This window comes from Rhipicephalus microplus, chromosome 7, assembly GCF_043290135.1.
Source record: "Rhipicephalus microplus isolate Deutch F79 chromosome 7, USDA_Rmic, whole genome shotgun sequence".
In the NCBI taxonomy this organism is placed as follows: domain Eukaryota; kingdom Metazoa; phylum Arthropoda; class Arachnida; order Ixodida; family Ixodidae; genus Rhipicephalus; species Rhipicephalus microplus.
The window spans coordinates 127131746-127156695 of record NC_134706.1 but is presented as its reverse complement, the minus strand read 5'-3'; the positions used below and the strand labels follow the sequence as shown (position 1 = coordinate 127156695).

The following is a 24950-nucleotide window of genomic DNA, read 5'->3' as shown; positions in this document are numbered from 1 at the left end:
GGTGTTGCTTGTAACCGCGTTCCATCGACCGGAACGTACGCCAAAGGGCTCTGTTTCCCATGCCAGATGCAAGTTTTTCACACCACTCATGCCACCGCTGTCGAGAATGCTGTTTTTCGTGCCGACGTGACTTTGCTGCTATATGGTTGGCATGTGCACGGCTAACTGGTGCATTTCATTTCATTTTATTACCTTAAAGACCCCACTAGGGGTCTTTAAGGGATAAATGTTCCTAATATACGTTAACGACTTACCTTTGCACGTTTCATGTCATATTCACATGTTCGCTGATGATTGCGTCATTTGTCGTACTATTACTAATCCATCTGAGCAGCAAGCACTTCAACATAATCTTAACTCTATTCAAGCATGGTGTGACCATAGGCTCATGACACTTAACCCAACTAAATACAAATCATTATCTTTCTCACGTCGTCAAAACCTTTTAACTTTTCCTTACACACTCGGTAATGTTGACTTGGACAGAGTCGAATTGATTGATTGATTTGATTGATTGATATGTGGGGTTTAACGTCCCAAAACCACTATATGATTATGAGAGACGCCATAGTAGAGGGCTCCGGAAATTTCGACCACCTGGGGTTCTTTAACAAGCACCCAAATCTGAGCACACGGGCCTACAACATTTCCGCCTCCATCGGAAATGCAGCCGCCACAGCCGGGATTCGAACCCACGACCTGCGGGTCAGCAGCCGAGTACCTTAGCCACTAGACAGCACCCAATAACCATGTGAGATCTGGAGCATGCGTTTCCGATGTTTTACGTGCAGAGCAGGTAGACACGGCGTGATTGTTCAACAGAGTGAATGTGGCGTCAGTCATGATGTTTTTAACCTGACATCCTCGTTGGGAATCGTGCTTGTATCCCCAATCAGTATGTGGTGCATTGAAATCTCCACTTACAAGGATGGGAATCCCCGGATACGTAGAACGCAGATGTGCTGTCCATCCCAAGTTAATACGTGTATGCTGTGGTCCGACATAGAAGGACACTAGTATGACAGCAATCCTCAATGATTCTGTCAAGACTGTGACAACTTCTTGATTTCCATTACTACATGGTGCCTTAGTAATCATTGTATAGGGAATACACGATGACACATACACTGCAACTTTTCCCGGAGTTTCACCCTTAGTCGTAGCGCGCCCACCTCTAATGGACGGGTTATGATACCCAATAAAATTATACACAGAGCACAGCTTATTATGGTCTTGAACAAGTAGTGCCCATACATATAGCTTCTTGTATTCAAGCTTGGTTTTAACTTCTCCTAACTTGGAGCTGAAGCCTCGAAAATTCTATTGAAAAATTCCGTCACGTAGCAGCTGCTGGAGAGAGTTAGCCATAATACAAGCAATCCTGTATGAGTGCCGTCAGTTGAGCAAGATGATCCAAAACTGCTGTCCAAACTGGTTGGTTGACCCGTAGTTGACTTTTGCCCGACGTGTTGGCTGCAGGCAAAACTGGGGAATGCGCACTCAGTCATTCAATGCGTGTAGGTCCTGTTTTCTGGCGCTTCAGAATGACAAATTCCTTACGTTTTTGTAGCCTCTCAATTTCTTTGGCTAATGCTTCTATCTGAGCGTCAATATCATCGTGGCCATCATTCGATTCAAGGAGTGGTTCAGCTAACTTTGGGTTCATTGTCTGGGTCTGTCTGCCTTGTTTAATCATTAAGAGTACAGTTGTGTCTCGGAGCCCTGTGTGTCTTCTGTCGTGAGTGTCTCCGGCTCTTCAGTATGAACTTCGACGTGATTATTTGTTCTTACTATATTGTGATTTCGTGTAGCCTTTCGTAATGTCGCTGTGGCCCTCCGTTTAGACGGACAGTTACACTTGTCATGTCGAGCTCATCGGATTTACATCGGCCAAATCTATGTAGTGGTTGGTCCTCAGGTGTGAGCCTTTCTGGGTCAATAGTACGCAGTGGACAAAATGCCTGCATGCGTCTTCGTTGAAAGCAACGGTAACAGAAACTTGCTCCAGGAAGGTAGAGTTTGGGGCGGAACAAACACCCATAGTAGTAAATTTTGTCAGGAATACATTGGAGGCCTTGCACCGTTACTAAGCATGTACGACTTTTGCCCATGAATCTGGCCGCAAGAACCTTGTGCGTCGGGGAGTAGCATTTGCGACATATTATCTCAGGAGAGTTTTTACGGTCCTTGCAATAGACAACACCTTTTGTATGTTAGGGCCCAATGCAGAGTAGCACTGCACAGGCAGCTCTCGATCTTCTGACAGTGGTATAGATGTTAAAGAGCATAGCTTCTGCATATCGTTGAGAGATGCCAAGTGCACAGTAATTGTGTTTGTCGATCTGTATGCTATGAACCCTTTGTATCCCTTTGTTTCAAGGGCATGGTCAATGGCCCTTTGAACATGTTTGGTGGGCACTGAAGTTATGTCGTAGCATGAGGGGGGGCGTATGTGAACTCGATAAGATTGGGAAGGGGCAGGCATTAAGTAGGACCGAGAAGCGCATAGCGCGCACGCATTATCAGGGTTGGCCCTTACCTTTTTCGGTGGTTGCTCCAATGGGATGACATCTTGTTGATGCACAATGACAGGAGGATTTCGCTTTGCTGGAATAACGAGAATGCGAGAAGACTGCAGGTTAATGGGGTCCCCACTGTCCACCAACACGGCCTGCCGTTAGTTCGTACTCTCATCACGAAGTGTACAGTACTTGGTCATTGCACCTTGAATCGTTTAACTGTCAGCTGCCCGTTGCTGCTGCGTAGTTGGCACGGAAGTGGTCATGCGCGATAGTCCAGTATATGGCTTAAATGAAACGCCCCCATCTGCCACCACCACGTCTTCTTCTTCAGGCGAGTGTGGCCACTGGGCTACATTAGGCCTAAACGACAGCCTTGCATATTCAAAGTCGACTAGTCACGCAGAATCAGCAAGACAGGCCAAAGGAACGTCCCCACCAAAGTTCTCAGGTCCCCATACGCTTCCGAGAAGCTTCCTATCTGGATACGGTTGAGAATTTTGTTGGCGTTGAGCAATTTCTAACGGAGCGAAAGAAACAACGTCTGCGTTGAAACGTCTTCGTCCGTAACTAGTACTTGCACAGCAGGTCTATTCATACGGAAAGCGGGCGACAGCCACCGAAACAGGAATCACAGCGTTCGGGGACACAGCTCCTGCTCGGCTCCTCTCGCTAAGAGCGTGACCCACTGCGGTACATAATCTTCTTGTTCTCTACACAAGCAGATATGTGGCCAATTTTTTCATATCAAATGACGATATTTGAACTGCCTCCAGAGTTGGCACTGTATTCATATGCAGTTCGTTTTCACATACCCACAAAATGGTGCTGAACTTATTTTCTACTTTGTTCAGGTGCATTAGGCAAAGAAAATGCTCCGGAAAGGCCGCCTTTTGGACCTGCTGTTTACGACCTTCATTACAGCACATTACATGCTGTACATTGCTCATTGCGAAGTTAAAATACAACACTGCGAAGTTAAGAATGGTAAGGTGTGCCATGTTTATAAACACAACTAAATACTAATTTAATAAATCAAGGTAGTTGCGTCCAATAATATGCGTCAAATAAATTGTTGGCCTCACTGACCGGTCATTGCGTAGATGCAGAGTGACTTCGGCGGCACATATCAGCAGTGGAATCTCCTATTTATGATCACTAGCGTTCATTTACACACAAAATATCAAAAAATTCATCACGGTATTGTGTGGCATATATAAAATATTGGCTGTTTTTCCACTCTAGCAATATGTATAGCACGAAAGTGTTTGAGTGTTCATAGGGTATTGAAAATTCCGTGATTGTACAATGTCTATTGATGATTGTCAGGTTAGGGCCACCTGTATCGGGCGCACGCGCGCGTGCGATCCAGGTGGCCATGGGCAGGTATTCAATATACCCAATGACCGTCACGCCACCAAGCTGAATTCTGGAAGGAGCATGGTCTTGAGAAAGTTCAGTCAACGACACGATGTCAGTCTTACGCATTCGCTCCTTTGTTCGGCTGTGCTAGTTAACACGTTAGCAAAAAATTAACATTACGACTTTGCATGTTTCCTCAGTAAGTGAAAAACGTCGCCTTCCGTAACAGGACAAGTCTCATTTTTTCTTGCGAAGCATGAACTTATTTTGCAAATACGTGGCAACTCGAATTTTTAATTGCCCACAGCATACACATATAGGCTTCCACAGGTTTTCTTTAGCAACCTAGGTTAGTTTAATGTTATCGCATGGCTTTACCACTGCGAAACCACTTTTTTTTTCCTGCATTTAGCTTTCGCCGCTGATTTTGTAGTTCATGAAATCCTCAAGATTGCATGCGGGAAGTCACATGGACTCGTGACTTACTCTTCTACAACTGAGCAATTTCAAATGTCAGCGCTACACCGCTTTTTCTTGTACGTTCGATAAGAAGTGGCAGCACAGTGCAAGACATTTGCTTGTTGACCAGTTTGTGAACCAAATGTTTTTTGCGCCCATGTAAAGTGGACATATAGAGTGGCCGAAGTCATTAGGCGCAGAAATTGCTTGCAGTAGAGTGGTTGAAAAGAAAAACAAGAACATTGTGACAATGGCGATTTTCACTGGACGTAGAAGGCTGGGAAGGCATCGAGAGTGACAGCGACTGTGAACAATCAACTGCTGACCCATGAGGGGAGGGTTGCACGGTTACACTTCATGTCCCTTCGTGCGCTAATGCTTTTTATTGCATTTATCCATGGTACCTTGATTATATTAAATGTGTCATATCCTTCAGCCAGAACGTCTACTATGCATTCTTTCCCCACAAGAGCGAAGGAATGAATGCTACAAAAAATTAAAATTTCACGCGAAGGACGGAAGCAACTCGAAAACTTGCATGATGCGCGAACCTGAATCAGAAAGGACGCATGAAATGAGACACCCAGGACGAGCGCGGATTAACAGCTATCATAGTTGTACACTTGAAGGGTTTTTTTAAACACAAAGAAAGACGCATAAAACGAACACACGAATATATACAGAGTTAGCGCGAGCCATTGTCATAAATGCAGCTTCATGTGCATTAAACACACCATACTTTTGAAAACGTTGTGGCTGCGGCGAATGAAGGGACTTGCGTGTGCTATTTAACCACTGAAATTGAAAATAAAACTTGCAGTACCCCAGTCACGGGAATGCATGCACAATACACGATGGCTGAAGTGGCCCGTTGTCGTTATCGCATAACGTAGTGGCCGACGTGGCGAAGGTCTCCCAGCCTAGGCCAAGCGGCGTTCAATGAGACCCGGTGCTCAGAGCCAACGTGCCCCACTATGGACTGCCTTTGTCGACTTGCTTCGAAGGGGGCTTGCGCCAGGAACGTCAGTGATTGCGACGCACGGTTGCTCTCGAACGGGATCACTCTGGAACCGCGTCGATGTCTCCTGCTCCCTTTCGGCACGCAAACGTAACAGTCTTCTAAGTGGAAGTCTTGCCGCTCCCGTCAACACTGCACTTGCTGGCGAGGTGACCTTCACATTGCTCGGGTCTCAGGCCTCGGGTCACGACCACAGCTCAAGTCGCGGGCCTCGTGATTTACGTTACGGTGCTCGTGCTCGTGCTGTTTCGAGCGTTGTCTGAACCTCTCTGCAGGGCTCTCATTCATGACACTTGAAGATAGCAGCTCGGACGTCGACGATTACCACAATTGTCTGCTGAGCTCAAAGGCATTCGCGGCGTGCACAGATGGCCCTTTGAATGATGGGTACTATTTGCCAATGCATCACAAGAATTTTTACCCGGTGGCTTCCCGAGCTATCTACGTGGTGGCGCTAGCTGCACCTAGCTGCTCTGAGATCGTTGGCGTTTTTTTTGCAAGTAGTTAATTATCATTTCATCTTACAATAATGCATATACACATATCTGGATCGATAGCCTGAGAAGGCTAGTATCCGTTCCAGTGTTGATGATAAACATACCAGTCAGTGCAGTATTTTACACATAGGTATAGAAAACACATCTTACCAGACAAAGAAACGGACAATGGTTTTCATGAAGTGCACCTGAGCATTTAGAGCAAATACTTTAAGGTCCCGATTCACAAGAAAAACGATACTGCTTAAAGTTACGCGCTCTTTTAATCTCTAAAGGTAGAATAGTTTAGACTTTAGTGGCATTGAATTCAATCGCTCTTTCACCGCACACATTTTAACATTTGGTAAATTCAGATTTCCTCTTAGAGCCCGTCTAGTACTGCGCATTGGAAAACAAAACGCGTTGCGAAGAATAGGAAAGTTATTGCACCTAATTCTATTAACTCATATATTGAAATATTATGAGTACACAGTGCTGTAAGGGATAACCCTTCCCGTGTTTGTAAAACGTCGTGAATCCTATCATTACTACTGTTAATTATTTTCAGTTCCACTTACGTTTTGATTATGAGCTTCTTCGGCACCTGGCCACTTCGAGCCAGAGGACGGCAGCAGTCAACCGAATACACTATAGGGCAATATAGTAGCAGCCCGGAATCAATTATCTCGGGCATTCGACGAGGCACCAATTGCAGATAAGGGCAACGTTCAACGACCCTTCACTGTCACCGGGACTTTCACAATCGTATTATATCTAGAGTTTGTTTATTCATTGTGTGTTTTTTGTTGTCTACTTGTAGCGCAGTGTATTTATGCATATTGTCACGTGTATTTTTTTAGCTGCTTGGGTAGTTCTGAGTATTTTGGTGGGAGTTGTTCACAACGTGGTGTTGTTGCGTCTCGCATAGATGTAGCTATGTTTGTTATGCGTAGTGAGTTTAGATTTCTCTCACATGCTTCTATAATGTTGAAGTAAACTGATCAGGGTGAGGACTGTGCGGCCATTGTGATGCAGATTGGCGAAGCTATTCAGTGTCCTGTCCCGCCTAGCGACTTTGACACAGTTCATCGCGATTCAACGAAATCAGATAAAAAGAACATTGTTGGATGGTTCTGCTGCCGTGAAAAGAAAAACAATTTTGTTCGTGAAGCGCGTAAGACCCGTCCGAACACTTCTCATGTTGGCTTCTCCGGTAGCTCAAGTAAGGCAATCTATGCCAATGATCACCTGTCTCCAGAGAACAAAAGATTGTTTGCTAAGGCCGTAACTTTGAAAAAAGCGCACAAATGGCAATTTCTGTGGACAGACAATTCCCAGATAAAGGCGCGGAAGTCTGGTGATGGCAGAGTATATCGCATTATCAAAGACAGTGATCTTAGCATCTTTTCGTAGCCACTAAGTCCTACGCCCATTTTCGTGCGGAACACTCGTTCACTTTCATCTTATTATCATGGCTTTGCTATCCCCTGACGAGGCTAAACATATGCTAGATGATAGTAATCGCTCCTTGGTTCATATCAACGCGCGTAGCCTCCGCGAAAATTCGGATAATATTTATAACTTTATAGATTCACCTGCGCATTCTTTCTCCATCATTTGAATCTCTGAAACATGGCTCTACACTTATGACGTCAATCTGTTCGTTCCGTCATCGTACGAAGCTGAGTACTGTCACCATTGTTCAGACAGCTATGGTGGCTCAGCAATATTTATCACCTCAGATCTTTTCTACACCCGCCGACGAGATCTTTCCTTAGGCATCTCACATTGCGAATCCGTGTGGATTGAATTAGATAATTCTCTTTAAACGATAAAAACAACGTTATTCTGGGGTGTATTTACCGTTCGCCTTCTTCGAATATGAGGAATTTCATTTCTCGCCTGGATACCATTCTGCATCAGTTATCATCTGAAGGCAAGCGCGTTGTCTTAGTTGGAGACATCAACATCAACTTGCTTAACACCGACAATTATGCATGCACAGAATATAATGACTGCTTCAGTGGATACGGTTTTGAATCTCTCATTTCATCTCCTACTAGATGTCCTATTTCTGGTGCTGCTTCATTGCTTGATCATGCCATCTGTAATTTCTCACCCTCTCCCTCTGCTGGAGTAATTGATGTGAACATCACTGATCATTATCCAATATTTCTTGCTTTCAACGTCGTGAAGCCATTTGATCCACCCACGCTTGTTACTTCCTTACTTGACCAGGAATTGTTTTTCAATGCCATTATTAAAACTGATTGGTCCAGTGTTACGTCCTTATGCAATGTAGAACAGGCATTCAACAAGTTTTCTTCCTTTTTTCTTAAAGCCGTAGAAGAATGTACTAAAACAGTCAAATGTAAAAAGTGGTACAAATATCCTAAGAACCCATGGTTATCTGAGCGACTGCTAAAAAGTATGCGTAAAAAAGATAACCTGTACAGAAAAATCAAAAGACAACCATTTAACACTGCTTTAGTTTCACGCTATCAAAAGTATTCGAATGTTCTTTCGTGCCTCTTGAAAAGTGCCAAGAAAAAATATTATGATGACCAAATATCTAGTGAAACAAAAACAACTCTAAAAGACAATGGCAACTCTCAAACGATTTTCTAAATTGATCAATACATAGTTCACTTTTGCAGAAAGTCCTATATAAAGGCGTTACACATGATAACCCTGAAAGTGTTACTGATGCTCTTAGTAATCAATTTTTCGAAATTTTTAGTGAAAAACATAGCAGTTCTTGCTGTAATCTACAACGTTTTAATCATTCTGTTTTTCTTTTCCCCATGAGCCCTGATGATGTTTCTACAGCAATCAAAAGTCTCAAAGAAACCGGCCCTGGTATAGATAAAATCTCAGAACGACACTTAAAACTTGCAGTAGACATTATTTCTGAACCACTTTCTATAATTATAAACTTTCCGTTCAAGCATGGCAGTTTCCCCACTTCACTAAATATAGCTAAAGTCCTTCCGATTTTTAAAAAGGGTGAAAAGCAATCTACTTCTAACTATCGCCCCATCTGTATTCTTTCTTCCCTGAGCAAGGTCATCCAAAAACTATTAATAACTCGGCTAAACAAGTACCCTAATAAATTTATTATACTGAAGATCTGTCCATTTGGCTTTCGCGCTGGAAGTTCTACTAACCTTGCTATTCTTTCCCTATCAGACTTCATCAAACACTCCTTAGACGCAGGATTTGTAGTAGGGTCAGTTTTGTTAGACTTCACAAAGGCATTCAATACCATTAATCATCTGATTTTATCCAAGAAACTCAAATCATACGGTATTACAGGTCCATCCCTATAATTTTCAAACAGTTACCTCCTTAACAGAAAACATACTGTTAACATATCGGGCTCATTTTCTTCTACTAAAACAATAAACCAAGGGGTTCCTCAAAGGTCATTACGGGGTCCGTTACTTTTTTTACTTTACAATAATGGCCTTCCTGACATTATACACATGGCTCACTGCGTTTTATATGCTGATGATATTACCATTTTCATTGCTGACACATGTATTGACAACGTCACTAATAAATTAAATGCTGTACTTTGTAGCGTGTCAAAATGGTGCCAGGAAAATTTCTTAATTATTATTCCAAACAAATTTATGGTTAATTTATAAATTTATAAAATTTATGGCTTTTAGATCAGCTCAACGCAAGTTAACTTCCTCACCACAGCTCACTTACTTTCATTTGATTAATATAACCAAGAGTGTATCTTTTCTTGGCGTTCACCTCGACGCTAACCTTAACTTCCCTCTCCATATTGCTCACATTAGAAAAACGGCAGCATTCGGCATTCGCGCATTACTCAAAGCTTGCTCATATTTTTCTTATAAAGCACTCCTTTCACTTTACTTCGCATTCATTCATTCTCGTATCACTTATGGCATCGCATCATGGGGGATTACTTACCAGTGTCATCTTTCATCCGTACAACAACTACAAAATCGAGCTATTCGCGCTCTTTTTAACTGTTCTCGCGAAAGAAGCACCGCTCCCCTTCTCCAATGCAATAAAATCTTAACTGTTAGCTATCTATTAAGGTTTAATTTATTTCTGTTTCTGCATAAACAAATAAGAAATCAACTTTCTGCTGATTTCATTGATCCTAAGATGTTAGTTAATACTAACACAACCAGGTTTGCGTTTAATAATAACTTTTTATTTCCTAAGGTTCGTACTAACTATGGTAAATCATCTTCTCTCTTCTGTACCATCACCGTATGGAATAATTTGCCCACTTCGCTAAAATGAAAAGTTTCTTTAATTTCATTTAAATACTCAATAAAAAAGTACCTGTTAAATAGTTGATCTATCTTCTTTGTGTTGTTTATGCTGTATTATTTGTTTTTTGATTCTTTGCCTTTTTGTTTTCATTCTGCTTTGTATATTTTTGTTTCTACAATTGTCACAGCTGCTTGTGCTTTTATTATTTGTAATCATCACCGAGTGTCCCGTTGCAGTCGTGTACTTTGGAACTCTCGTCTGTATATTTTACTCATTGTAACATCCTTTTATGACAAGATCACCAACTGATTGATTGATTGATTGACTGGTCATTTTTTGGTGAGTTCGCTGTCTTTGACTCTTGCCAATAGCCCACGTTTGATCAGGCGTGGACCTACTGCCAGTCGCAATGTAACCCCTTACGTGCACGTGGGGTGGACAGTTGTCCACTTACCTCTAAATAAAGAGTGCGGGTACGTAGAAAGGTTATCCATCAATTCATGACGCACACCTGGGATAACATTGTCGGTCAGATATATATGTATATATACATTGCCGCATGTTGTTAGGCACCTGCCGAAGTCCTGCGCCGCTTCCTGTCACTTTGAATTCTGCCACACCAACGGACAAGCCAAACGCGCCAAGCTATAAACGCGCCATGCAACGCTGGCTGCACGTGTCACCACATCACGCGCTGGACAAGGAACGCTGGCGGTTTTTCGAGGACAGCTCAAGGCGAGACGCAAGAGAAGTTGACGAGGTTTTGACCAGTGAGCTCACAACCTTTGTGTATTTAGTTGACGGGCACAAGTTCGCCATTAATAAATAGCTGTTGCAGCTTCCGGCACTGTATCTGTTCGTTACAATATATATATATATATATATATATATATATATATATATATATATATATATATATATATATATATAGGGAGTAATAATTCAATGGGCCAGTTAGTCTTCGTGAAGGTATGGAATATGGCACAACGGGAGCGTTGTCAACAAGGATAAATATACTTATTTCCAACAGTTTCGGGAGGGGTCCTCCCTTCATCAGGGGATGAGTTATACTCATCCCCTGATGAAGGGAGGACCCCTCCCGAAACTGTTGGGAAATAAATATATTTATCCTTGTTGACAGTGCTTCCGTTGTGCCATATCCAATATATATATATATATATATATATATATATATATACCAATATGTGACGTCACATGAATACCGTAAGATTGTATTGTAAGCCAGATATGGACGATGCGCGACATGCAGCGCTATCACAACTTCTTCCCACTCTATCTAACAACAAAAGGTTAGGTAGCATCCCGTCACCTTAATTAAAAGTCAACACATAACAATAAGCACACAAGCAATCACTTAGAGTTCGCATCTCAGAACCAATCCGGTTGCTTACGCACACGAAGAATTCATCGTAGTAGCGGTGGTTCCGGTTATTCGGATGCTCCAGCCGGCGCGGAAGACTCGGCCAAGTTCTTGCGTACTGGCTGGGGTGCGGAGTGGTTGGCGGCGATTCGTAGTAGTCTGGTGCGTCGTTGCTGTTTGGTTCGGGCCGCGTTGCAGGCGAACAGAGAGTGTCCTGGTCGGCAAGCTGCTGCAGTTGTGTCTTAGTGGAGCTTTGCGTCATCTCTGTTGGTGTTTGCTTTGCAGGCACTTCGAAAGGCGGTGGCGTTTCACTAGGCTCCGCATGTCTAGGGCGCAGATGGTCGGCGTGTGTGAAGCGGTGCATATCGCGTACTTTCACCATGTATGTCACGGCACTGACTACCTAGGTCATCAGCCCTTCTTCCCAGAAGACACTTTCACCACGTAGCTTTCACCAAAACATTGTCCCCCACAACAAACATACGCTACCGCCCATAAACAAATTGTTTCGCCTTTTACCTTGTCTTGCTTGTCCTGCAGTCTTTTCGTGAAATTCGGCTTGAGCAGTGACAATTATACGCGTGGCTGGCCTTTCAAAAACAGTTCAACAGGCGATTTGCAGGTTACAGTGCTTGGCATGTTCCGGTGAGCCATGAGGAAGCTATCAATACTTTCTTGCATCGCCAGCTGCTTGCGTGAGGCCTTATTCTCAAGCAACAGCTTCAGTAAGGCCTCCTTTATGGTTTGAACCGTTCGTTCTGCAGCACCATTGGATGCTGTGTGATAGGGAGAAATATGAACGTGTTTCACGCCATTGGTCCTGAGAAAATTAAACTCAGCCTAGGTGAACTGGGGCCCGTTGTCACTCACCTGAACTTCGCGCAAGACGTAATTGGCAAAGGCACCCCGAAGTTTCTCCAGGATTTTTATGGCTGACGTTGCTGACGCGGGCCACATTTCTATCCATTTTGAGAATGAGTCAAACAGTATAAAAACACGTTCGTCCTCTTTTGAGCAAAATCAATGTGCACGTGGGACCAACACTGCGTAGGGTAGTGCCACGAATGAAGTGGAACAGGCCGTGCAGTTGGCTGTACTGCTTGGCAAATCTTGCATCCCTGCACGTATTGTTCAATTTTCAAATCGACTCCTGGCCACCATACAGAACTTCTGGCTAGCATTTTCATGTGGCTTGCACCTGGGTGCTCCTCATGTAGCATGTTTAGCACACGCTCCCTCAGCTGTTCCGGAATTACAACCCTTGCCTCCCACGTCGCACATCCCTGCTCAAGTAATAGCTAATCGCGGTGAACATTGTACGATTTTAATGCGTCTGCATGCTTCCTGGGCCACCCGTTTAGCGTGAACTGAGCCACACAGCTGAGTGTTAAGCTTCACTTTGTGAACCTTGCAATCTCGTCCGCGGTCAGCAGGAAGCACTGGAAAATCGACAAGCACTCTGGAGCCTCGTCTTTAGCTACTCCTGGTTGAGGCAACCAACCAGGCGTCTGCAACTTCAAGATTTTTACCCCTACTAAACTTTAGGCGATACTGGTAAGATGCAAGCCACAGGACCCAACGTTCCATGTGCGCGGTAGCTACAGTTGGAATACGCTTATTTTGACCTCGTACCCCGAGTAGCGGGTAATGATCTGTGTATATGGTAAGTTCTCGGCCTTACAAGTACCGTGAAATTATTTTAGGCCATAGATTATGGCCAAACCTTCTCGTTGATACTAAGCAAACTTTTGTTTTGCTTCTGTCAGTCTACGTGACGCAAAGGTGACTGGCTTTTTATCACCTTCGGCTGTCTCGTGGAAAATCGCAGCACCGAAGCCATAGGATGACGCATCGCAAAGCATTGCGAGTGGTTTCTGAACATCATAGAATGTCAGCACCTTGCTTTGTCAGCAGGTATTTTGTAGATTTAAAAACGTCACTGCATTTTTTTCCATTGCCCATTTTCGTCTTTCTTTAGTAACTGATAGAGCGGCTCCGCTACTGTCGAGACGTTTTGAAGAAACCTGGAATAAAAATTCCACATTCTTAAATACGCCTTAAGCTCTGTAACTGTAGTGGGCTCTGGTGCTTGTAAGATTGCCCCCCCCCTTTTTTTTTTTCGTTGGTTGGGTAAATGCCTCCTGCCGTAACCTTGTTACTCAAATATGTATCAGATTGTTGAAATGACCGGCATTTATTCATGTTGAGCTTTATGTTATATATGCTCAACCTTTGCAAGACAGGCTCTAGTGTTTGCTGGCAATCGTCAGTGTCCGACCCTGTCAGGATCACGTCGTCGATATAGAACCCACGCGTGAAATGCCATGACGGACCTCATCCATCATCGCCTGGAAGATAACGGGCACGCTGGTCACCGCGTAAGGAAGGCGCTGGAACTCACACAAACCTAGGGTGGTGTTTATTGTCAACAATGAAAGCGACGCTGGAGTAAGTGGGAACTGTTGAAATGCCGAGGACAGGTCTAGTACACTGTGACTGAACGACCTACCGCCCGCTAAGGCCGTGTACAAGTCCTGTGGTCTCAGAAATGCGTCATGATCTGTCATCAAAGAGGTATTTGCTGTTGTTTTGTAGTCTGTATACACCACTGGACGCTACCGTTCTCTTTTATAACTGTGACCATTGGCGTAGCCCAATCGCTGCGCATCACAGGACGCAGCATGCCTGTTTGCACCAGTTCCCGCAGTTGCTCCTCAACGTTCAACTGAAAATGATCTACTGTGTAACTAGCCACGAGAATAACATCCCGCCACATCAAGTAGCAATAAAGTCAGCCGACTAAAATCACGCAACTTGTCATGACCCTGAAACTCACGTACATATCGTCACGGGGCAGATATCACGTAACATTCATGTCATTACAAATTGCGTAACATCTAGTAGCTAGTCATTGATTGATTGATATGTGGGGTTTAACGTCCCGAAACTACGATACGATTGTGAGAGACACTGTAGTGGAGGGATCCGGAAATTTCAAACACCTGGGGTTCATTATCTTTGAACACACGGCCCTACATCATTTTGGCCTCCATCGAAAATGCAGCCACCACAGCCGGAATTATATCCCGTGACATGCGGGTCAGCAGCTGAGTCAATGCCATCTAGATAACTTCAGGCCTGCTCACTGTGTCTGCCTCGGCTTCTAACGTCACTTCGCTGGGACTGGCGTGTTTCGCTGCACAGACGTGCCGACGCTTGCTCTCATTGCTCGAGAGACATGGATTGGCAAACCCGACGAATGTTTTGGTGGTGTGCTGGTGTGCTTATTGGCGACTGGAGAAGACCGTCTTTTTCTGTGTCTATACTCTGTAACCTGCTGCGTGAATATGTGATGAGTTTTGTGCACTGGATATTCATAATCTGTACGGCTGCAAATACGAATGGTTGGGCGATGCTGCGTGGCGAATTGTCGCGGCAAAGGGACCGAAGTTGCCAGCATTCTCACTTCCTAAGCGCAGCCGAAGAACGAAATGGGAGTGTGTCGTTCGTCAAGCTGACATCGACATTCGTTTTCTTCGTGACCTGAAGGTACAGTGGTGGTCAAAATTTTTCAGACCACAGGAGCGCATAGCAAAGAGCACTGCTTCGCTTTCTGACGGCTTCCTGCGAAGCTCAAAAGCGTGGACTGTGCACGCGCGCTCTTTTTTTATCTACCAGCCTGCCCATTCGCTCCCTTCAACAGCGTATGCACCGGAACGCTAAGAGAAGGCAAGGTGTCACTCCGGCAGTCAGCGCGCGAATCTTATCACAAAGGTTGGTTTTCGAAAAATTTACGAGATATTCACGTTTTCGACAGAGCGGAGCGTCTGGAACTTAGCCGATGAAGGCGGCGTGCACCAAGCACTGCCAGTACAAATTGCGTGTTTTTGTCACGATATCACCGCGTGGTGTTTTCGCGTCGTCAGCAGGAGTGACACGTTGCGCTTCTTCTGGCATTCCGGCGCACACGCTGTTGAAGAGAGCGAATGAGAGGGCTGGCAGGTTAAAAGGGTGCGCGTGTGCAGTGCGCGCTCTCGAGCTTCGTAGGCAGCCGTCAGAAAGCGCCTCGGTACTCTTTGACATACTTTGACACGAGTTCCCGTGGTCCACAACATTTCGATGGCCACTGAACGTGTGTCCATACTACTTCTTACTAATTGGTTCCAATGACCCCATCTAACGGTGTCATATGTGCTTCTGACTTGTTGGCGTGAGCCCTGGCATTTAAATAATAAACGTGCGTGGCAGTAAATTTTCAGAGCAGGCGTTTTTTCTTCAGAGTCGGTAAACAGTTTGCTATTGGCGATAAGTGCCGCGGACTTGTAACTTCTGTTCATTTGGTTCAAAAAATGGAAGGAATAACTTATTGTATCAGTTCTGTGCGTAGTATTTTCTTTCCGGTATTAATACAACTTTATTTTGGTATTATTGCTTTCAGCACCTTAGCATAATACGTTTTTTTAAATTTAGATGCATGTCTACACTTACGATGAAGCGCTTTCTTAATTGGTTCTCAGTTGTGATTTATACTTCAAAATAGTTTAGTTAGGAACCACTACCAAAAGTGTACTGATACAAGAACCGGCAGTGAAGTAGAAGTGCCCTCGGGTCTATACGGTTTAATATAGACCCAGTACTAATGTTTTTCCAAGGCCCTAAGTTATATGAGCGACTACGCTCCACTGCGAGAGTGACCAGAGCAAAAGAGGAAACGCCACCTCTTGTGTCTCTCACACGATTTTCGTTTGTGAAACGAAAGATTTTGCTTTCTCTTGCAATGGCCATGACCCCAATAATACGCTGAATAACACACGATTTAGTTCGAGATCCATTTCGCAAAGTCTGAAAGCGTTATACTCTCCGGGTAACGCCTTGAGACCTTTTCGGAATGGATTCCGAACCTAGATGAACCTTAAAATTTCTAAAAATTACTGAATTCTATCAATTGGGCCACGCGATTTACCAGACACACTGTAAGGGCCTTACAAAAACAGAGGAACGTTTACTCCTCCACCTTTACACCAAAACACTGCTGTGCCCAGCACTTTTCAAATATGTTGATCCTGCGTGTCCAGGAAAAGGTCTGCACTGTGCGGAGATGTTCTCTGACATCTTCCTCTTGGTAAGGTCATGCTAGTCAACTCCGCACCTCGCCCCAAAATCAAATCACACCCGGGAGGACTGGGAGGCAGCGTTGCTCAGCCGTTCCGACCTGGCGAGCCAGAAGGCTATGCTCGACCAAGCTAGAGTCGCGTTGGCTCCCAATGGACTTCTGTAACGAGGAGCCCACCTAGTGTGTGAGAGGGGTGGCCCGCACCGGCCCACCTGCCTCGTACTCACTGTATATATACATAAATATTAAAGTTTTCCTCTCTCTCACACTTGTGGCAGCAATACGCACTCTTCTTTATAGCAAAGTGTCTCGGAAGACAGATTTTCAAAAGAGTATAAATACAACAGCAGAAACTTTCAAAATGAGTAGGAATAAATTTTCTGCATGCCCAAAGGAATGTGTGTATGTGTGCGCCTGTAAATGAATAAATATTACATACAATTTACCGTATAGTTTGTGAATTTGTTTGTCCACAAAATTCACTCCTATAGATCTAACACACGTTCGATAGCGTCAATCTTTCACTTTTTTGTGGAATAATTGGCTCAGAGGTGAATTTCTAAATGCTTTTAAGCGCAATATTTCACTCAAACAAGCGCCTTTTTATTCAAAAGGCAGAATAAAGGTGTTAAGTCTGTAAAACTCGCCGCGGAGGCTTGATACTTTACTGGAAGACGATGGAGGCAATGTTTTCACAGCCTCCCGTACGCGCACTCACTCAGGCAAATCTAGAGACATCACGGTCGCAGTGAGCAAGCCTGATAATCTTCTAGGTCCCATTGGCAGAGTACCTCAGCTAGTAGACAGCAGCTGGTCACGTCACTGAAACCATGTAGCATCCCATAACTATACAAGTCACTGAAGACGCTATACGTACACGTCACGTCACTAAAATTACGACATCCTGAAACATGTAATCACGTGAAATGGTTCCGCCATGAACCTTTTAGTCATGTGATTGTAATACCGTGATCTCGAGCAACAGCTAGTCAAATAGCACGCTCTCGGCAAAGCCACGTAGCACGTGAGTACAGTTGGGAACCCAACGAAACCGGAGAGGTCTCGCCGTATTTATTACTAGCATAAGGATAGTATCTCTAGCAAATGATTAGCATAACTAGCAAAACTTAGCCAAATAGAACACTATCTCTGTTGATGGTTCCATCCTTGCGCCATTAGTGCAAGCCACCAACTTCTTTTGTTGTAACCTACACATAAGCCTTTGTAGCACACCCTTATTTACATATCTTCCGATCTAACATGTTGCCCTTTCCTTCTTTGATGGTGTTGCTTTACTTCTCACAGGTTCTTGTGTCTATGGTGGGAATAAGACGGTAAAAGATGGGTATGATATCCTATCGAAACCACCAAATTGCACCCAATGGGTATGCAATGTATCAGCGGAAGCATTTGTGATTACCGGGTGAGGCTTCTTCTGTTCACTTCTCCTCTGTAACTGTAGTCTACAATGTCATAAAGAAAGACACGAGCAATTTGGGACCAAATAATTCTTCAAAAATATCATAGCCGCTGCTTATGGTATAGGTAGTGCATGTACGTGTTCATGAAAGAGACAACAGTGTGCTATTCTAGTTATTATGAGCTGTTAAAGCAAGTCAGGAAACGCTCACATAACTCTTTATTAGTTACTCATTAGATTGACTTATCAGAGGTTGAGTAAAGGTTTTAAAATGAAGCTTTGAAATAAAAGTAGGCACTGAATTTCAAGCTGCAATGCAAGAAAGTGCTTCTTTGCAACTGGTAGTATGACCGGATAAAAAAAGTGATTTTTTCATATTAGCTACAATTCTATGTTTTCTATATCAAAAACACTCTCTGAACAGTGCTTTGTCTAATGACGCATATCACTTTCGAAAAAAAAAAACTTCACTGCCTCCGTAACACGCGAAGCAACCATGGCAAACTAATAATAAATAATCAAGTAACTCTGACGATTATTAAATTTTATAGGAATGCTGAGTTTGGTGTTGCAGTGGAATTGTTCATAGAACAAAAAACACCTCGAATCTCATTTGTGCTTTGTATAGGTTTGTATCTTGTATCAATTTGTATTTTGTAATATGATTGGTACCCTTGAGTTTCCATTTGTGTGCTTGCGTTTTTTGATATGAGACTGTGCGACGGAAGCAAGGCATTCCTTAGGCATTCTAACTCTTAAGCACGGCTGTCTGCCTAGCAAGAAAGGAAATAAACTTCACATCACAATAATTCACACAGGAAAGATTCATAAGGTTACTACACTTAGTTTAGCCACAGTGCTGGTGCCCCGCAAGTTTGCAAGTTTGCAACAAGCATTTGATCTCCAACTGCTCGAGCTACGAATTTGTAAATCATGAAGTATAAATCATACGTTACCCTGCCATAAAAAAAACAAACTTCTAGTTTCACCACAAGGACCAAGCAATGAATGTGATAGCAACAACTTTAAGCGTAATCATACTAACACTAGCAGTGGCAGCTAAAACCTGTAAAATCGAATCTGGCGTAAGGAACAGAACCACTGGAACGAATAAATCGACCTTCTTGTTCTCTATCACTTCATTGCAGATCGAGAAGTGAACACCGAATGCCGACATCAGTATAAGCCGTGTGCTGATTTCTCTAGAGATATGCGCTCAAGCAGGCAAGCACACCCGGCTGCGCATTGTTTTTAGTCATGCAGCTGCCCCACCACATTCGCCCCCATAGTTTTTTCGTTTAAGGAAATATGGCTGTCACGTATAGGCCTCCCAACCTTGGCCAGGGGGCGCTGCACCGCTCGCGTTTCGCGCGTTTCGACTGGCATGGTGGAGGGACGTATTTTTTGAGCGCTCCTGATCGACTGCGCAAATAAGTTGTTTTGCATGCTTTGAGCTTGCCTTTTTAATTAATAAGGCAGTAGTTAAAACCTTTGTAGTACTCATTACATTGTACGGCTTTTTCGGGGGTCAGTCACCAGGTATTCACTGGTTTGTGTCTGCGTGTGTTTGTTTCTGTTTTTTTCTCTTGCCACCACATGGGGGAGGTGCATGCACATTAAACATACAAACTTTTGTTGTAGAGCTTAGACTTTCTCTTTTTCGTAGGCCAGGGTTCGTGTTTTGTAATTATCGAGTAAGACAATCAATAAAGACAATTGGTGTCAGAGAAACATAATTAAAAAAAGGGGAAAGTGTTCAGAATGCGGGGTGGGCTTGAAAATGGACCCTGGACCTAAGTGCAGCAACGAAAGGAGAGTAAGCTGACGCCAAGTGTAGGCAATGTGAGGTCGAGCAAAAAATGGAGAAAATGATGGTTTGCCAGAGTGAACAGCTGATGAGAATCACCAAGCTGGAGACTGCGTCGGCGACAGAGCAAGAGAAAATGAGGGCTATGTGAGAAAGGCTGAAGTCCGCCGAAAAGGCGCTAGCCAAGGTGAACAAAGGAGTGGCCGACGGAGAGAACAGTAGGGCACCGACAATCAGAACGGCGGAGAAGAAAAAGCAAGCAAGTTTGGAAAGCAGTAGTGGGGCTGGGAGGGGACAAAGCAGCCGGCGTCACAGGTGCAAGTAACCCCCTAGGGGCAGGACGTTCCAGCTGAAAAGTCACAGCATGTGATAATCGCCGGGGAGTCGAAATTAAATAGATGCGCTGAAGCAATCAAAGAAAGGGTAAGAGGTGACAAGAGGGTTGTAGTAAGAATGTTCCCAGGACGCAAGCTGGAAGCAGTCATGAGGCAAGCGAGCACCAAACTCAAAACTACAGGTGATGGACGAAATCTCGTGATAATTTCAGGTGGTTTAAACGATGTCTTGAATGAAGATATGGCAGGACTAGCAATCACACTGGCGAAGCGGGTCAATGACATGCGCGCCACATCTCTTCAGGTACAGAGAGCGGTATCCACGATACTGGAGGTACCGGTGCGTGACGTCAACCAGCAAAGAGTGGTTGTCAACGAAAACCAAGAGATATGACGGATGAGTCGAGAGAAAGGCTTGGAGGTGGTGGAAATAAACAGGGAGGTGAATAGGTGGGGTGGTTTTCAACGAGACTTCGATGAACTCCACTTCGATGAACTCCACTTCGATGAACGGTTAGGTCATGGGGTGGGTTGGCGCCTTGCAGGACGCGCAGTAGCTTTTTGGGAGGCACACGTGTCATTCGGTGTGCAGGATAGCTAGTAACGAGGAAAACAACCAGGGAGACTCTTTGACAGGTGGTATGCACAGATACGATTCCCAAGTGGCACCAATATCTAATATAGGTAGAGTCGGTGGCAGAAACAGACGTAGCCACGAGGGCCGAGCCAATTCAGACATAGGGTAATATTAACATGCAGGGTGGAAGAACAGGGTGAAGTGGGAAAAGATAGAACAGCTAAGGGAGGGGAGGCCGATGGTATACGTTTTTGTATAAACACATCTTAGGGATATGGAACGACCTCCTAACAATCCGAACTACGCCTGGGAATATGTAATAGAACAGAAGGCAGCAGAAAGGGGGGTGGTATTGGGGCATTCATTCATAAAAGTACAGACTGGCAAAGGGTCAAGCAGGAGCGCAAGGAACATTTATGGCTGAAAGGAAAAGCGGCCGGGCAAATGGCACTCCTTGGTTTGGTGTACTTGTGGACGGGAGCAAAGGTCAGAGAGGAAAACGAGGCAATGGTCGTGTGTATATCAAAGGGCATTGAGGAATTAGGAGGAGAGCGCGAGATAATTATACAAGGAGATATGAATGCACACATAGAAGATACAGATGGGTGTACTGACCCAACAGGCAAAATGATCATGGATATGTGTGAAAGGCATGATTTGATCATTTGCAACAGTACTGAGAAGTGTGAAGGGCAAATAACATGGGAGGTAGGAAGGCTGCAGTCGACGATAGATTACGCACTGATGTCACATAGGATGTAAATTAGGCTCAGAGGAAGGCACATAGATGAATGTGGCTCCAGAAGTCTGGGTAGTGATCAGAAACGTATCGAGCTAAATCTTAGAAGAGGAGTGAAAGTGGGAAGAAGACAAGATGAACAAGTACAGGAAAATTTTCATTTAGAAAGGCAAAAAATAGCTTCTAAACAAATTGAGAAAGTAATCACTGATGATAAAAAAACAGTGTGGACATACACGAACCTATTTAGACTGTTTGAGCTAGAGCTTGCTAAGGCGCGTGACAAGTCACCCCGGGAAAGAAGGCACAAACCCAAAAGTTGGTGTGATGAGGAAGTTAAGAGAGCCATAGCAAAACGTCAGGAAAGATCTGGGGAACACCATGCTAAGCAGCTGGGTGAACTGACAGATGATGTTGAAAGAAAATGGGACATCTTTCTAAGCTGTAGAAGGCAAGCATCGCTTCTGATCAATGAAAAGATTAGTTTAAAAGAGGCTCAGTGGCTGGCAGAAGTACATAAAAAGTATAGAAAGGCAGCTGCGAAATTTCGGAACCATCATAGGACTCTGAGAAATCAGACGAGACTAGAGCAGAGGATTATAACTACAGCTCAAGGTGCTAGGCTGGAAGGGGACGAAACTATTGATTATATAAGAACAGGGGTGACACAAAAATTTCAACAAAGAAATGCCTTATACACCACAACGGAGAAGGATGAATCAAGTGGTGCAATGGCTCCATTTTCACAAGGACAGTCGGAAAGGGCTGAGAAAAGGGCTTCTAGTAGTACATCAACAGGCCCAGCGGGCATTCCAATTAAGCTGATAGATTGGTTTCGAATTCTAAGCAGACTTTCAGAGAGGCAGTAAGCAATATTGGAGCCGGCACGCTTGCCGACATGAAGCTCAAAACACTTCTGCTCTTGCAGGTTTTTGCGGTCTTTTGGACGGAAACTGCGCATCAGCCGTTCGGCGGGCATACGGTACACGTGTGTTCTGCCATCCCATCTGCGGATACATCACGCAAAGCGTCATCAGCTCGAGCATCTTCATCGCTGGACGAGGAGTGCTGCGATCCTTGTTGGGCCGCTTGCGTGAGCGATTACGACGGCGACAGTCGCTGCATGTGTGGAACATCATGTGACCCAGAACTGGCGTATATATTTGCGCGACACCTTGGCTGCGTGGGAATTGGAGCCGGCACGCTTGCCGACATGAAGCTCAAAACACTTCTGCTCTTGCAGGTTTTTGCGGTCTTTTGGACGGAAACTGCGCATCAGCCGTTCGGCGGGCATACGGTACACGTGTGTTCTGCCATCCCATCTGCGGATACATCACGCAAAGCGTCATCAGCTCGAGCATCTTCATCGCTGGACGAGGAGTGCTGCGATCCTTGTTGGGCCGCTTGCGTGAGCGATTACGACGGCGACAGTCGCTGCATGTGTGGAACATCATGTGACCCAGAACTGGCGTATATATTTGCGCGACACCTTGGCTGCGTGGGAATTGGAGCCGGCACGCTTGCCGACATGAAGCTCAAAACACTTCTGCTCTTGCAGGTTAGTGCTGTTCGTATGCTTGAAATTCCTAAAGCACTTTTAGCGTTGCCGGCTCCTCCCACAAAGGCATGTGTCGCGAGCACCACGGTGCGAGTGTGCACTGGAGTTAATGGGAAGCGTTTTCGCTTTATTGTGAACTGAGTGCTATATGTTGCTCTTCTTCTACTACTTTCTGGAGACATTGAGCTCAATCCTGGGCCTTTCGATAAAGGTGAAATGGATTATTTGAAGAAGTTGCAGGATACTATTATGAGTAAGTTAGAGAATATTGATACTAGGATAACTAACAGTGATACTAACATAGCTGAAATAAAGAGCAAGCTAGAGATGACCGAGGGCCATATAGAAAGCGTCATGAAATTGGTACATGAGCAAGCCACTGTAATAAAGAATCTAACTCATCAGATGCGAATTCTTCAAAAGGAAAATATCGACCTCGAAAACAGAAGCCGTAGAATGAACCTTGTGTTTTACGGGATAGACGATAATGACCAGCATGAAACTTGGGAACAGTCTGAGGCCCTCGTTAAGGGCATCTGCACTGCCCAACTCGGATACGAACTGACATCAGTTCAAAGGGCACATCGCGTAGGTCGTTTTAATGAACGGAAAAAAAGGCCAATTATTGTGAACTTTTCATCTGATAAGGAAAAAGAGGTCGTCCTTAAAAAAGCCAAGAATTTGAAAGGTACACAGTACAGCATTGAGCAGGACTATTCATTCGAAACGCGCACTGTACGAAAGAAGCTTTGGGAATATGGTAAAGCGAAAAGGGCGGATAAGAAAAACCTGGTTAAGCTAAAAGCCGATAAACTGATTATAAACGGCAGAGCATTTACTTGGGATGATGAAAAGGAAGAAGTCGTTGCCTTGTCTAAACGATGACAGGAAAATTGTACCATCTGCGTTCATGGTGATTTAATTATTGCAGTAGTGAATTGCCGAAGTGTAATAAACAAAATAGACGAATTCGCTGGCTTGCTTGATACCGTGAAGGCCGATGTCGTGTTCGGTACAGAATCTTGGCTCAACCCATCCATCTCTGATCATGAAGTGTTTCCTAACAATTATACTGCCTACCGTAAAGATAGGCCGAATCATGGGGGTGGTGTTTTCTTGTTAGTTCACTCGTCCCTTTCATCCGCTAATCTTGATATCGGTAATGACGCTGTCGAATCTGTCTGGAGTACTGTTACAGTCAGTAACAATTTTTCTTTTGTAGCTGGGACGTTTTATCGACCGCCCGCCGCGAACTCCAGTATTTTGCAATTATTAGGTGACATCGTTTCACAGGCGTCTGACCGTACGATATTATTAGCGGGTGATTTTAATTTACCCGATCTAAAATGGCGAAGTCACTCATGCGAGGTGCTGCATGCCAGCCGTAATAACCTAGAAATGAAGAACATTGTTGACACTTTTGGGTTGATACAGTACGTTTTAGAACCCACAAGACTTAAGCATACCCTTGATCTTCTCTTTTGTAACTCCCCTAATTTAGTAAGTAACGTTGATATCATTCCAGGCATTAGTGACCATCAGGTTGTAGTAGCAGGCGTTATAACAAAAATTCAAAAAATCACGAAGAGTATCAGAAGAAAGTTGTTCTTTTTTGACAAAGGCGACTATCCGTCAATTTCCGCAAGGCTTCTTGATTATTTGCCTGTATTTGAATGCTTGGTAGAGGAACACAGTGTAGAGTATTTGTGGAACACATTTAAAAATAAGATACTCGAACTCTCAGAGCAGTACATACCAAGTATGGATTCGGCTAAGCTTAAGAAACGTAAAAAACCGTGGGTGACTTACAGTATTCTGAAACTAATTAAGAAACGAAGACGGGTATTCAAAAAATAAAAAAAAATGAAAGGTAAAGTTCATTATAAGAAGCTACAGGAGCTAACACGTGAATATAAAGAAGAATCA

General features: G+C 44.1%; 1 long non-coding RNA gene across 1 annotated transcript in view; it reads left to right on the top strand.

The window, feature by feature from the left end:
* Positions 1 to 24950, top strand: part of LOC119179717 (uncharacterized) — a 79623-nt gene that overhangs the window by 36623 nt on the left and 18050 nt on the right. Inside the window, exons 2-3 of the long non-coding RNA XR_012885057.1 lie at positions 3374 to 3506; positions 17894 to 18011. This is a non-coding gene — a long non-coding RNA (uncharacterized LOC119179717). The remainder of the gene's footprint in view (positions 1 to 3373; positions 3507 to 17893; positions 18012 to 24950) is intronic.